This window comes from Triticum aestivum, chromosome 5B (assembly GCF_018294505.1).
Source record: "Triticum aestivum cultivar Chinese Spring chromosome 5B, IWGSC CS RefSeq v2.1, whole genome shotgun sequence".
NCBI lineage: Eukaryota > Viridiplantae > Streptophyta > Magnoliopsida > Poales > Poaceae > Triticum > Triticum aestivum.
The window spans coordinates 386,738,205-386,754,631 of NC_057807.1; the positions used below are offsets into that span (position 1 = coordinate 386,738,205).

Genomic DNA, 16,427 nt, shown 5'->3' on the forward strand with positions numbered 1-16,427 from the left:
ATCTCAATGCCTAGCTAGGGACGTAAAACGATGGCGCTTGTTGGGACGCAACCCAATGAATAAAATTTATTTTTTATTTTGGCTTTCTGTTCTTGAGTTGTAGCACGATTATTCTACTATGATGAATGTGTTTTTTCTGTTTTAGTTAGTGTTTGTGCCAAGAAATGACTTTGGGAAGACTTGGGTGAAAGTTTATTTGATCTTGCTTAAAAACAGAAACTTTTGCGCTCACGAGATTCGTTGTCATTTTTTTTACAGAAGAGTGATTTTAAGTTGATTCTTTCTGCATAGGATTAACAGAAAAATTCCTCACATACACCAATTTATTTCATAATTTTTGGAGTTACATAAGTATTTGAAATTTTCAAATTGCTACAGACTGTTCTGTTTTTGACAGATTCTATTTTCTTTGCGTTGTGTGCTTGTTTTGATGATTCTATGGTTTTCTTTGATGAGTTTTTGCCACAGAAAAGTTGGAATACAGAAGATATAATGCAAAAACAAAATAAGAATAGTTTTTCTACAGTACTTATAGTAGTGGTTTGGTTTCTTATACTAACGGATCTCATGAAGGTTTTTTCTGAGTTTTGTGTGATTGAAGTTTTCAAGTTTTGGGTTATCTTACGATGGATGAAGGAGTAAGGATAAGCAAAAGGCTAAGCTTGGGGATTCCCGAGGCACCCCAAGATAATATTCAAAGAAGTAGCAAGCGACTAAGCTTGGGGATGCCCCCGAGTGGCATCCCCTCTTTCTTCTAACGACCATCGGTATTTTACTCGAGGCTATATTTTTATTCGTCACATGATATGTGTTTCGCTTGGAGCGTTTTGTATGATATGTGTCTTTGCTTGTTTTATTTTGTGTTTAAGGTCATCAATCCTTGCTGTACACACCTATTTGAGAGAGCCAAAATTATGTCATGACTTGTTAGAATTGCTCTCTATGCTTCACTTAAATTGTTATGAGCAATGGACTTGCTCTAGTGCTTCACCTATATCCTTTTGAGCACAGTGTGCTTAGTATTTTTGAATAAATGCTCTCTTGCTTCACTTAGATTCATTTGAGAGTTGGTAAATTTTGAAGAAATTCTCTCCTGCTTCACTTAAAATATTTTGAGAGAAAGAAAATATGTTATGCTCATGATCTTCACTTATATTAGTTTGAGCTTATGAAAAGCAACACATGAAAATTAGTCCCAAAGTGATAGATATCCAAGAAGGATAAAGAAAGAAAAAAAATATATGTCATGAAGATCATTGGACAAAATAGACTTGATTCTTAGTAATAGTTTTGAGATATGATGATGTGATATGTGAGTTATGTTGATGAGTAATTGTGCTCTAGTAAGAATATTGGTGTTAAGGTTTGTGATTCCCTATGCATGCACGAAAGTCAATAATCATGCAATGAAAATTATATCCTACTTGTTGTGCATTATTAGGTGTTAATTATGCTTAATGCTTGCTTATGAGATTATTCGTTTCTTGGTTGGTCGCTTCTCAATCTTTTTGCTAGCCTTCATTTTGCACCAAGTATGACCTCTACTTGTGCATCCAAAATCCTTTAAACCAGTTTTGCCACATGAGTCCACTATATCTACCTATATGCGGTATTCTTTTGCCATTCTAAGCAAATTTGCATGTGCCATCTCTAATTTTCAAAATAAACCTCTCCGTTGTGTGTTTGTTTCGCTCGCGGAACGGTAATGGGTGGCTAGTATTTTCCATGCTAGATGTGTTATTCTCACAATGAGTGTTTATTCACTTGTCATTGCACGAGTAAGGCAAACGTTTTAGGGATGCCCAGTCCCGAAATGCAAAATGAATTTACTTTATGTTGTCAAATAATAAATTCATTGGAAAGTGTTGGTATGGAGGGCAACCGTGGATACGACTAGCCATGGAAAGTGAAAGTATAGTGGAAAAAGGAAGAAACTTTATTTTCTGTTTGGGAACCGCCTATGATATATCTAGCATGGAAAGTGTTGGGAACTCTGAGTCGTTTTTGTTGGTGGGATGGATACATCTCCCAAAATGTTTTTATCCCTGATTTTTCGCTTTGAGCTCTGGCACCTCTACAAATCCCTACTTCCCTCTGTGAAGGGCCTTTCTTTTACTTTATGCAATTTTTATTTTTGAAATTGAGTCTCCATCCTCTCTTATAAAAGCACCAACTAGGAGGGAATATCATCGTACTTAAGTATTGGGTGTATCTAATATTCGAATGTGTTTCATGAATGGATCAATGTTTGAGCATGATGGGCTAGGGATAACTTGTTTTAGCATTGATATTTTGAAAGACATGGTTGCTTGTTGATATGCCGGAGTATCTAAATTATTATGTCAAAACTAGACTATTGCTTTGAATCAAATAAAAGTCCAAATGTCCATGCTATAAAGAAAAGAATATGATATGACATGATAAACAACACTCCACATCAAAAATTCTGTTTTTATCACTTACCTACTCGAGGACAAGCAGGAGTTAAGCTTGGGGATGCTGATACTTCTCCAACATATCTATAATTTTTTATTATTCCATGTTGTTTTATTATCAATCTTGGATTTTTTATAATCATTTTATAGTCATTTTTGGTACTAACCTATTGACATAGTGCCAAGTGCCAGTTGCTGTTTTCTGCATGTTTTTTACATCACAGGAAATCAATATCAGACGGAGTCCAAATACCACGAAACTTTACGTTAATTTTTATGGACCAAAAGGAAGAAGTTGGGCCCTGGTTGCACCTGGGGGAAGTCCCGAGGAGGGGACAACCCACCAGGGCGCGCCAGGAGGCCCAGGCGCACCCTGGTGGGTTGTGCCCACCTCGGGTGCCCCCCGGACCGTCCAGAAACCCTAGGGGAGTCGACAAAATATTCATCCAGCCGCCGCAGAGTCCAGAACCACCAGATCCAATCTAGATACCATCACGGAGGGGTTCACCACTTCCATTGATGGCTCTCGATGATGCGTGAGTAGTTCTTTGTAAACCTTCGGGTCCGTAGTTAGTAGCTAGATGGCTTTCTCTCTCTCGCTAAATTCTCAATACAATGGTCTCTTGGAGATCCATATGATGTAACTCTTTTTGCGGTGTGTTTGTTGGTATCCGATGAACTTCGAGTTTATGATCAGTTATATCTTTTTATATCCATGAAAGCTATTTGAGTTTCTTTGATCTCTTATATGCATGATCTCTTATTGCCTCGTATCTTCTCCGATATTTGGGTTTTGTTTGGCCAACTTGATCTATTTATCTTGCAATGGGAAGATGTGCCCGGTAGTGGGTTCGACTTACGGTGCTTGATCCCAGTGATAGAAAGGGAACCGACACGTATGTATCGTCGCTACTAGGGATAAAAAGATGGGATCTATATCTACGCAATAGATAAACGGTCTTGACTACATCATGTCATCATTCTTATTGCATTACTCCATTTTTCCATGAACTTAATACACTAGATGCATGCTGGATAGCGGTCGATGTGTGGAGTAATAGTAGTAGATGCAGGCAGGAGTCGGTCTACTAATCTTGGACGTGATGCCTATGTAATGATCATTGTCTGGATATCGTCATAATTATTTGAAGTTCTATCAATTACCGAACAATAATTTGTTTACCCACTGTTTGCTATCTCTCTCGAGGGAAGCCACTAGTGAATCCTACGGCCCCCTTCTTTCTCATATATTTGCCTTGCAGACTACTTTTTCCTTGCATTTATTTTTTCAGATCTATTAAACCAAAAATACAAAAATACCTTGCTGCAATTTATTCATATTTATTTTATTTGACATTCGATCTATCAATCTACTACACATTTACCCCACGTCCTTTGCCTATCTTGAGGCGCCGTACCCCGAAAGGGATTGACAACCCCTTTAACACGTCGGGTTGCAAGGTGTTGTTATTTGTGTGTAGGGGTTGTTTACGTTGTGGTGCTTGGTTCTCCTACTGGTTTTATAACCTTGGTTTCATATTCGAGGGAAATACCTACCGCCGCTGTGCTGTCATCCGTTCCTCTTTGGGGAAATACCGACGTAGCTTCAAGCGACATCATATGCTCGAATCGCTCATGTAGCAACTAGAGCTTTCTATATTTTCCATGCTAGGTGGGTTATTCTCACGGTGAGTGGACTCCACTCATCATTCATGAGAAAATGGCCGGTAACCGGGAGGCCCAGTCCCATGCTCAAATCAAATCAATATAATTGTAAATAGAACTCCCCTAGGATTGTTGTTAGTTGGACGGTACCTGTTGTTTCGGACCAGCCGTGGAATGTGCTTGTTGGTGGTAGGGGAGTATAAACTTTACCGTTCTGTTTGGAAACTGCCTATAATGTAGGTAGCATGGAAGATACCGAGATCTCTTGGTTGTTATGTTGACAACAAAAGCATACCACTCAAAATATTATTTATCTCTGTTTTAATAACTCGAGCTCTGGCACCTTTACAAATCCCTGATTCCCTCAGCGATGGGCCTATCTATTTACTTTTATTGCTGAGTCATCACCCCCTTATAAAAAGCATCAGCCAGAGAGCAGCACTTTCATTTGTATGCATTGTTATTAATTTATACTGAGTGTGACTGTGACTGGATCTCTTTTGCCATGAATTACAATGTCTAGTCAGTCCTTGATCCTCAGGGGTGCTCTGCATTTATGTTTTGCAGTCTCAGAAAGGGCTAGCGAGATACCATCTTGTTATATCATATCATGATTGTTTTGAGAAAGTGTTGTCATCCCAGATTTATTATTATTACTCGTTAGCTGATTATGGCATTGATGTGAGTAAATGTGAGACCTAAATGTTATTGTGAAAATGGTTAGTTCATAATCTTTGCCGAAAACTTGAATGCTGGCTTTACATATTTGTAACAACAAGATCAAATAGAGTTTGTAAAAGGTTTTCTTTATCACTTTCAGTTTCTCAACTAAATTGCTTGAGGATAAGCCATCAGTTAAGCTTGGGGGAGTTGATACGTCCCATCGTATCTACTTTTCCAAACTCTTTTGCCCTAGTTTTGAACTCTAATTTGCATGATTTGAATGGAACTAACCAGGAGTGGCGCTGTTTTTAGCAGACTTGCTATCACTACTGGAAACAGAGAATTTGCCATCAGCCAGCTCTTTGCCGTATGCTAGCGAACGGCAAAGAAGGTCTTTGCCATCTGCTTACAAAAAACAGACGGCAAAGAACTAACACACGGTAAAGAACCTGATTGCCATCAGCCAATTCTTTGCCGTCCGTCAGCGGACGGCAAAGAATCTTTGCCATCTGCTGGCGGACGACAAAGAGGTGGATGGGTCCAGTGGACACCAGCGCTGTAACAGCCCACCAGCCTCACCTCTTTGCCATCTGTCAGCAGATGGCAAAGAATCTTTGACGTCTGCTGGCAGACGGCTAAGAGGTGGGGCTGCCGTCTGTTCTTTTTCCGCGGACGGTAAAGAAGAAGCGCATGCCGCGGATCAATCCCACGGACCCTCGACCCACACAGCCCCAGGCCCCACCCACGCTGCACACACACCCACGCCCAACCCACGCACACACACCCATGTTGGATCCCATGTCTCTCATCCTCCTCGATCCCCTTTCTCCACCCCACGCCGCCACCAGATTCCGGCGATCCCCGCCGTTCCCCACCGCCCAACTCTCCTCCTCGAGGTCACCTCTCCCCGCTCACCATCTCCACCGACCGATTTCTCTCCTCGCCCACGAGAGCCATGCCCAGGCACTGGTGGTGGTGCACCGCGAGAAGGCCCCAGCGGCGTCGAGCTACTGCTGCTGCAGGCACAACGACGTGCTGGGGAGGAGCTACGTCGGGATGCTGCTCCTGCGCCGAGCTACTGCTGCTACGGGCACGACAATGAGCCAGGGAGCAGCTGCTGCTGCGGGCGCGGCGTCTCTCCTTTCCCCAAATCCCCATCCACCGCATCCCTCTCCAACCTCAAGCCACTGACCTGAGCTCCCCTACAGGCCGGCGACACCACTCTGATTAGGAGTCACGCATGTGGCCGGTATAGCATTCTGGTCACCAACTGCCCTCCAGGTATTTTCTTCATTTGGTTAAATTCATTGGCGGAGGAGCCCAGTGGGCAAGGTGTATCAGCCACCACACCTTGATTTCCACCAATTTTTTTTATATATATAAGCATATACTTTTCTTGATGGAAATACTGCTTGTCAGTTTTAGACCACGCTAGATCGATTCACCCAAACAAAGCCAGATGAAGCACGTAAGTTAGATTGGAAGCACATAAGCAGGCAGCTTGATTGATGTGTTGTCCAGCACATGCCCATCTCACTACATAGACGTACGCGAACCAGCTCGCTTCCGCTGCACAACGATCGGATCGATTCTCTCCGCGGCTCGCTCCTGATGGAACTCGTGACTAGGCGATCCAAAAACAGAACGGATAAATTTTTGTTGATGCGTGCAACATGTATTTTTTTTTTCTTATGACATATATAAGAGTACATGATTGACTTCCGCCAGCCCGCCCGCGGGTGATTTTTGCCCTGAAATGCGCCACCGTCGCCCGTCGGCCCATCCCCGACCCCGCCGCCGGCAGCGCAATCGTATTCCCCGCCGACCTGCCGATTTGAGTCTGCTATGCTGATGATGGCCCGCCTCCGCCACCGGCGATTTTTGCCCAACAATGCCGCCACCCCCGCCCGTCCATCCATCCCTAACACCGTCTCGACCCGTGGCCTATCGAATTGGCTATTATGTTTTTGCATCAATTTTTTATTGAGGGGGCATCAATTTTGTCTAGTTGACAGTTTGCCACACCTTAATTTTTTTTCCGTCCTCCACCTCTGGTTAAATTAATGTGTCTTTCCTCAGCTTAGATGTAACAGTTCATTGTTTTTTTCTCTGAATATGTGTACATTCAGAAGCAACTATGAACAACAGTTTCGTTCTTTGAATTATGCGTATTTTTAGGATCAGATGCTTAAATATCAGATGATGATACTACATAGATACACTGGCTTTTGTATGATCTGAATAGAAGCAAATTAATATCATCAATTCTGATGTTAAGGAAAGTAAAACAGAGACGCCAGTTATTAACATGGGTAGAAAGAGTAGTTCTTGGCATCTTCCTCTCCCTCCTCACTTGTTACGATTGAGTAGCTGTTGTCAAAGGCCAATTGTATCTGTGATGCTATGTCGACTTAGATCTGGATGTTGGTAGTTACCTAGATGTAGGAGGAAACAAGAAAGACCACGCTACAACACTAAGTGGTGTAATTTCTGGTAGTTACCTAGCTTTAGCATGCAACTTGGATCCCTACCTATTAACTTTACAGTGTATATGCATTGAAATTTAACTCCATCTTATGTTTTTTTTGTTGCTCTTGGCCATCCAATATGTTATCATTGTTTTTTCTATTTATTAACCCATAAGGTATCCCGGCCATTATCTGTCAGCAAATTTAGTTTAGAGCAAACTGCAGTTTATTTTCTATGGTTTCTACTGTTATACATTAATTGCAAGCCTTTTCTGCTTACAAACTTGTCATAGTCTTGACTTTTCACTATTTAGATTACTGTGACATGAAAGAAAATGTTTTGCTGGATGGTTGGTTTATATCATCATCTTACAGCAGAACATTCGGCTATTTGACCATGCATACTTGACCGTGCTTTTGCTAAGTCTATAGGTGTGAGCTGTTTTGCTCGTGGACAATCTCATGTGTTGGATCTGCATTGGATGGCAGATAAGCGGAGTGGGAGCTTGCAGCAGTAGCTTTGACCCCTTCCCAATGAGCTGCAAGTCGTAGACGAGGTCCCGGCCGAGGTATCCCTCCTCTCATTCCTTCCCCTTTCTACCACCTAAGGAGTGATTATAGTGTATGCTGCATAGAAGTTTCCAAAGTTCATGCTTAGCTGATATCTTTTGTTAACTGAATAGTTTGCTGTGATGAATCACTAGGACAGTATAGCAAGGCGGCTCTTAAAAAAGGTCCCTTCTTTGATTATAAATCCTAAACAGATCATAAATTATGAGCAAAGAACCTTCCATGATCCCCATCACAGAGTTTTGTTTTTGTTCCCTTGCATTGATATGCAAAATATATGCATCGCTAACAATTTTGCGTTAAGTTAATTGTTTGTTGTGATGAATCATAAGGACGATATCCGAGTACGCTGGCTCTTGAAAAAGGCCTCCTTCCTTGATTATAGTAATTCCTAAACTGGTCATATAGTCTGGGCAACCTGCACAAATCTGAATTTATGTTTTGGAAAACCATGTTTCCTGTTTAAATTCTACTAGTCATTGCTCTATGCTTTAATATTGGGTATTAGGACATGATCATGCTCCTATGGTTGTTCTATTTGATAAGACTTGAACATGCTTATTTTAGTTTAGATATCCATCTATGCTACCGTTCTGTCCATTTGGATGTTATGCACTTACAATTATACATTATGTAAATCCATATTCCAGTTGCAATGTATAGCTTGATTCGCACTTGTAGCAGCCATGCAAGATAAAAGAAAATAAATCTAGATTCTTACCCTTTCCCTTGATATATTCTCCTTGTTGAACAAACAAACAGTTTTTGATGAACTGACATTTCACCATTCTGCTGGTTGGATGCTTGTTGCATATATTTAGAATAAGCGTAAGTGCTTGTATCTTGCTACTATGAAAGTGGTGATGTTTTTAACGAAGTGATGCAGGCTACAGTGGCGTGCAACATGTATTCATTGCAATATTTTCATATTTGTGGAGATTGGTTAGTATTTTGTGGTTGATGGCTGTAGCTGGCTTTTCCTCCTAAAATTTACATGTGGTGGGAACAGAGTACATGTGCCATAAAATTCACTTTTTCTCCTAACAACTTATACTTAGCACTTTGATCTTTGTAGAAAAAACCTTGCTGGGTCCAAAGTTGTCCAGATGCATGGTGAATGATGGCTGAGATATGGTGCGAAATGGAATAGAAAGAAAATTCTTGTGCCTGCAGGGAGCGGAACTGAATGTGATCGGGGGGTCACAGTCAAGAGAGTGCTTCCTTGGCATGCTACCAAAGGGAAATGGTGAGTTGTCACTTGAAACTATCATCTTCGTTCTCAATTTATTTATTTTAGCAAAGGCAAAATATTCTAGGTTCTGCTCTTCATTTAGAATATTCACAAGTAAATGATTTCCTTTCTTGTATATCTGACATTTCAGCCACTATCATGGAAGTAAAAGAGATGGCCATTTAATTAGGCTAGGCTCACAAGTAGCTGGATTTTTTGTGTGTGAAGATGCATCAGTGATTTTTTTAGCAGTTTATAATGGTACTAGCCCCCTGTGCTTGTGGGTGCAGTGCCCTAATTGCAGAAAAATACCAGGTGCATGTGTGGTGCTGGTTCTCTCCTTTGGCTCTTTGGTATTGGTTCTCTCCTTTGGCTCCTTGTAATATGTGTTGGATATGTGTTCATGGATATGTGTTGGATATATATGTGTTCATGACTATTGGTAACATGTGTTGGATTTGTGTTCATGGCTAACATGTGTTGGATATGTGTTCATGGATATATATATATATATATCTGTGTTTGATTTTCTGTGAAAATGAATTGATATAAGAAGAAACATAATTAATGCCTATTTGGTCTCTTTGCCATCTGCCAACAGATGGTAAAGAGCCTGCAGCCTTTGCCGTCTGCCAGCAGATGGCAAAGAGCCATGCCCTTTGTTGTCAGCCAACTGATGGCAAAGAGCCATGCCCTTTGTCGTCTGCCAGCAGATGGCAAAGAACCATGCCCTTTGCCATCTACCACTGACGGCAAAGGCCTCTTTGCCGTCCGCTGCAAAAAACAGACGGCAAAGAAGGCCTTTGCCGACCCTGTCTTTGCCGGAGCTATTTGCCGTCCGCGGCAGATGGCAAAGGCCTTTGCCGTCCGCCATCCTAGCCTTTGCCGTCCGCTATGGCTGATGGCAAAGTACCAGATTCCTGTAGTGTATGGTGTTATTTTTGTGCAGAAATAAAAGTTCTCGGAATGACCTGAAACTTCACGGAGATAAGTTTTGGAATTAATAAAAAATATTGGCAAAAGAATCAACAGAAGGGGGCCCACACCCTAGCCACAAGGGTGGAGGGCGCGCCCTCCGGTCTTGTGGGCCGCCGGACCTCCACCGACCTCAACTCCAACTCCATATATTTTCTTTCGGGCATAAAAAAATCAGAGAGAAGGATTCATCGTGTTTTATGATGCGGAGCTGCTGCCAAGCCTTATTCTTCCTCGGGAGGGAAAGTCTGGAGTCCATTCGGGGCTCCGGACTAGGGAATCCGTTGCCATCATCATCATCAACCATCCTCCATCACCAATTTGATGATGCTCACTGCCGTGCGTGAGTATTCCCATAGTAGGCTTGCTGGACGGTGATGGGTTGGATGAGATTTACCATGTAATCGAGTTAGTTTTGTTATGGTTTGCTCCCTAGTATCCATTATGTTCTAAGATTGATGTTGCTATGACTTTGCTATGCTTAATGCTTGTCACTAGGGCCCGAGTGCCATGATTTCAGATATGAACCTACTATGTTTTCGTGAATATATGAGTGTTTTTGATCCTATCTTGCAAGTTATTGTCACCTACTACGTGTTATGATCCGGCAACCCCGGAGTGACAATAGTCGGGACACTTTCCGGTGATGACCGTAGTTTGAGGAGTTCGTGTATTCACTAAGTGCTAACGCTTTGGTCTGATACTCTACTAAAAGGAGTCCTTAATATCCCTTAGTTTCCAATAGGACCCCGCTGCCACGGGAGGGTAGGACAAAAGATGTCATGCAAGTTCTTTTCCATAAGCATGTATGACTATATTCGGAATACATGCCTACATTATATTGATGAACTGGAGCTAGTTCTGTGTCACCCTATGTTATAACTATTGCTTGATGAATGCCATCCAACATAATTATCCATCATTGATCCATTGCCTACAAGCTCGTTTCATATTGATCTTTGCTAAGTTACTTTTCTGTTGCCACTGTTACAATTGTTACAAAACTGCTACTGTTACTTTTGCCACCGTTACCGTTACTTCCATACTACTTTGCTGCTAAATACTTTTCTGCAGATATTAAGTCTTTAAGGTGTGGTTGAATTGACAACTCAGCTGCTAATACTTGAGAATATTCTTTGGCTCCCCTTGTGTCAAATCAATAGATTTGGGTTGAATACTCTACCCTCAAAAACCATTGCGATCCCCTATACTTGTGGTTTATCGAGACCTTTTTCTGGCGCCGTTACCGGGGAGCATAGCTCTATTCTTTGAGTCACTTGGGATTTATATCTATTGATCGCTATGAGGAATTTGAAAGATCAAGAATCAAGATTTTCCCTCAACTACAAGGGGAGTTAAGGAACTGCCATCTAGCTCTGCTCTTGATTCACCTTCTGTTTTGAGTAAACTTGCGATGCCTACACCTGCCATTGATTCTGATACGTCGCATGTTATTGATGATGCCACTTCTGTTGTGCATGATGCTTATGATGATACTACTTCGCTGCTTGATAATACTATGCCACTACGTGAATTTCTTGATGAACAACTTGCTTGGGTTAGAGAGAATGAAATTGCTGAAACTGATGATATTAATGAAAGTTATGTTCAAGATTCTCCCCCTAGATATGAATTTCCTGTTGTACCTGAGGGTTATATTATGGATGAAGAAAATGTTAGAGACTTCTTTGCTTGCAATGATAGATATGATCTTAAGAAACTGTTAGCTAATCTGAAAGAAAATTCTTTGAATGCTAGAATGCAATATGATCCTACGTTTGCTACTTCACCTATCTGTGTTACTAATAACGATTATGAATTCTCTATCAATACCGAGTTAATTACTTTGGTTGAATCTGATCCTTTGCATGGCTATGAATCTGAAACTGTTGTGGCACATCATACTAAATTGAACAATATAGCCACCCTATTTTCTCATGAGGAAAAAATTCGCTATTACTAAATTCTTAAGTTGTTTCCTTTCTCATTAAAGGGTGATGCTAAGATATGGTTTAATTCTCTTGCTCCTAGTTATGTGCGTAGTCCCCAGGATATGATTTATTACTTCTCTGCAAAATATTTCCCTGCTCATAAGAAGCAAGCTACCTTACCGGAAATATTTAACTTTGTGCAAATTGAAGAAGAGAGTCTCCCACAAGCTTGGGGGAGACTTCTCCAATTACTCAGTGCCTGGTCATCCTCTCAAGAAAAATGAAATACTTGATATCTTTTATATTGGACTAACCAATGCTTTTAGGGACCACCTAGATAGTTGTGCTGGTTATGTTTTCAAGGAACGAACTATTGAGCAAGCTGAATTGCTATTGAATAATATATTGAGTAATGATAATGATTGGACACTTCCTAAACCAACCCCTAAGCCAACTCTGAAGAAAAGAGGTATTCTATTTCTCAGTCCTGAAGATATGCAAGAGGCAAAGAAATCTATGAAAGAAAAGGGTATTAAAGCTGAAGATGTTAAGAATTTACCGCCTATTGAAGAAATACATGGTCTTGATAACCCGACACAGGTAGTAAAGGTAAATTCTCTCTATATATTTGATGAAGGTGATATTCCTCATAATAAGTTTGCTAGTCAATGCTTGGATGAGTTTGATAATTTTATTGTTAAACAAGAGAACTTCAATGCTTATGTTAGTAGACAATTGAAACGTAATGCTTACATGCTTGACCACTTGGGTGATTATATGTCTAGAGTTAAAAGTGATCTTAAGCTTATTAGTAAACACGCTTCCATAGTTACAACTCAAGTAGAACAAGTACTTAAGGAACAAGATGATTTGCTCTATGAGTTAAATAAAAAGAACAATGATAATGTTGTTAGGATTATGACTAGAGGTGGTAAAATGACCTAGGAACCGTTGTATCCTAAGGGCCATCCTAAGAGAATTGAGCAAGATTCTCAGAGAATTAATACTGATGCACCTAGTCCTTCTAATAATAAGAGAAAGAAAACTGACAGGACTTTGCATGCTTCTAGTGAACCTGTTATAGACACACCTGAGAATCCCAATGATATCTCTATTTCTGATCCTGAGACACAAACTGGTGATGAACATGAACCTAGTGATAATGTTAATGCTGATGTTCATAAAGATGCTCAACCTAGTAATGATAATGATGTAGAAGTTGAACGCTGTTGATCTTGATAACCCACAATCAAAGAATCAACATTATGATAAGAGAGACTTCGTTGCTAGGAAGCACGGTAAGGAAAGAGAACCATGGGTTCAGAAACCCATGCCTTTTCCTCATAAGATATCCAAGAAAAAGGATGAGGAGGATTTTGAGTGCTTTGTTGAAATGATTATACCTATCTTTTTGCCTATGTGTTTGACTGATATGCTTAAAATGCCTCCTTATTCTAAGTATATGAAACATATTGTTACAAATAAAATAAAGATACCGGAAGCTGAAATTTCCACCATGCTTGCTAATTATACTTTTAACGGTGGAATACCAAAGAAACTTGGAGATCCAGGAGTACCAACCATACCATGCTCCATTAAAAGAAACTATGAAACTACTTTATGTGATCTTGGAGCCGGTGTTAGTGTTATGCCTTTCTCTTTATATCATAGACTTGATTTGAATAAGTTGACACCTGCTGAAATCTCTTTGCAAATGGCTGATAAATCAATTGCTATGCCCATCGGTATTTGTGAGGATGTGCCTGTTGTGGTTGCAAACGTTACTATTTTAACGGACTTTGTTATTCTTGATATTCCAGAGGACGACAGTATGTCGATCATCCTTGGAAGACCCTTTCTGAATAATGCAGGGGCTATTATTGATTGCAACAAAGGCAATGTCACTTTTCATGTTAATGGTCGTACACTTTTCGAAGAAACAACCTCAAGTTCATAGTATCAATTCTATTGGAAAAATTTCAACTCTTACTATTGGAGGTTTTGAATTCCCTATTTCTACTGTCAAAAAGAAATATTATATTCTTATTGTTGGGGACATGCATATCCCCGTTGAGGTAACTGTTACCTCTTGAGCATTGCGTTGATTTTCCCTTGAAGAGGAAAGGGTGATGCAGCAAAGTAGCGTAAGTATTTCCCTCAGTTTTTGAGAACCAAGGTATCTATCCAGTAGGAGGCTACACGCAAGTCCCTCGTACCTATACAAACAAATAAGAACCTCGCAACCAATGCGATAAAGGGGTTGTCAATCCCTTCATGGCCACTTGCGAAAGTGAGATCTGATAGAGATAATAATAAGATAAATATTTTTGGTATTTTTATGATATAGATTGAAAAGTAAAGATTGCAAAATAAAGTAGATCGGAAACTTATATGATGGAAAATAGACCCGGGGGCCATAGGTTTCACTAGTGGCTTCTCTCAAGATAGCATAAGTATTACGGTGGGTGAACAAATTACTGTCAAGCAATTGATAGAAATGTGCATAGTTTTGAGAATATCTAGGCATGATCATGTATATAGGCATCACGTCCGCGACAAGTAGATCGAAACGATTCTGCATCTACTACTATTACTCCACACATCGACCGCTATCCAGCATGCATCTAGAGTATTAAGTTCATAAGAACAGAGTAACGCATTAGGCAAGATGACTTGATGTAGAGGGATAAACTCAAGCAATATGATATAAACCCCATCTTTTTGTCCTCGATGGCAACAATACAATACATGCCTTGTTGCCCCTGCTATCACTGGGAAAGGACACCGCAAGATTGAACCCAAAGCTAAACACTTCTCTCATTGCAAGAAAGATCAATTTAGTAGGCCAAACCAAACTGATAATTCGAAGAGACTTGCAAAGATAACCAATGATACATAAAAGAATTCAGAGGAGATTCAAATATTTCTCATAGATAAACTTGATCATAAACCCACAATTCATCAGATCTCGACAAACACACCGCAAAAAGAGTTACATCGAATAGACCTCCAAGAAGATCGAGGAGTGTATTGAGATTCAAAGAGAGAGAATAAGCCATCTAGCTAATAACTATGGACCCGAAGGTCTATGGTAAACAACTCACAACTCATCGGAGAGGCTATGGTGTTGATGTAGAAGCCCTCCATGATCAATTCCCCCTCCGACGGAGCGTCGAAAAAGGCTCCAAGATGGGATCTCACGGGTACAGAAGGTTGCGGCGGTGGAAATAGGGTTTCATGGTGCTTCTGGATGTTTTTAGGGTATGCAAGTATATATAGGCGAAGGAAGTCAGTCAGGGGAGCCACGAGGGGCCCACGAGGGTGGGGGGCGCGCCCACCCCCCTAGGGCGCGCCCTAGACCCTTGTGGCCGCCTTGTTTACTTCTTGACGTCCACTCCAAGTCTCCTGGATTGCGTTTGTTCCGAAAATAACTCTCCCGAAGGTTTCATTCCGTTTGGACTCCGTTTGATATTCCTTTTCTGTGAAACACTGAAATAGGCAAAAAAACAACAATTTGGGCTGGGCCTCCGGTTAATAGGTTAGTCCCAGAAATGATATAAAAGTGTATAGTAAATCCCATAAACATCCAAAATGGGTAATATAATAGCATGGAACAATCAAAAATTATAGATGCGTTGGAGACGTATCGAGCATCCCCAAGCTTAATTCCTACTCGTCCTCGAGTAGGTAAATGATAAAAACAGAATTTGTGATGTGGAATGCTACCTAGCATATTTCTCAATGTAATTTTCTTTATTGTGGCATGAATGTTCAGATCCTAATGATTCAAAATAAAAGTTCATATTGACATAAATATAGTAATACTTCAAGCATACTAACAAGGTAATCATGTCTTCTCAAAATAACATGGCCAAAGAAAGTTATACCTAGAAAATCATATAGTCTGGCTATGCTCTATCTTCATCACACAAAATATTTAAATCATGCACAACCCCAGTTTTAGCCAAGCAATTGTTTCATACTTTAGTATTCTCAAACTTTTTCAATCTTCAGGCAATACATGAGCGTGAGCCATGGACATAGCACTATATGTGGAATAGGATGGTGGTTGTGGAGAAGACAAAAAGAATAAGATAGTCTCACATCAACTAGGCGTATCAACGGGCTATGGAGATGCCCATTAATAGATATCAATGTGAGTGAGTAGGGATTGCCATGCAACGAATGCACTAGAGCTATAAGTGTATGAAAGCTCATCAAAAGAAACTAAGTGAGTGTGCATCCGACTTGCTCGCTCACGAAGGCCTAGGGTAATTTGAGGAAGCCCATCATTGGTATATACAAGCCAAGTTATATAATGAAAAATTCCCACTAGTATATGAAAGTGACAACATAGGAGACTCTCTATCATGAAGATCATGGTGCTACTTTGTAGCACAGGTGTGGAAAAGGATAGTAACATTGTCCCTTCTCTCTTTTTCTCTCATTTTTTTATTTTGATGGGCTTCTCTGGCCTCTTTTTTTATTT

General features: G+C 40.5%; 1 long non-coding RNA gene and 2 other non-coding genes across 5 annotated transcripts; all 3 read left to right on the top strand.

Annotated features, from left to right (window-relative positions):
- Nucleotides 1–5,474: 5,474 nt before the first annotated feature.
- Nucleotides 5,475–9,499, top strand: LOC123111995 (uncharacterized). 3 transcript variants are annotated; one of them, XR_006454977.1, is made up of 4 exons: nt 5,475–6,044; nt 7,664–7,800; nt 8,877–9,047; nt 9,184–9,499. It is a non-coding gene; the product is annotated as an uncharacterized lncRNA (long non-coding RNA). The 3 variants fall into 3 exon arrangements; XR_006454976.1 differs by having other exon boundaries at nt 5,477–6,044; nt 7,721–7,800; XR_006454975.1 differs by having other exon boundaries at nt 5,480–7,800.
- On the top strand, nt 7,913–8,016 carry LOC123118083 (small nucleolar RNA Z118/Z121/Z120). Its single transcript, XR_006457705.1, has one exon. It is a non-coding gene; the product is annotated as a small nucleolar RNA Z118/Z121/Z120 (small nucleolar RNA).
- LOC123118084 (small nucleolar RNA Z118/Z121/Z120) lies at nt 8,111–8,221 on the top strand. Its single transcript, XR_006457706.1, has one exon. It is a non-coding gene; the product is annotated as a small nucleolar RNA Z118/Z121/Z120 (small nucleolar RNA).
- Nucleotides 9,500–16,427: the final 6,928 nt, after the last annotated feature.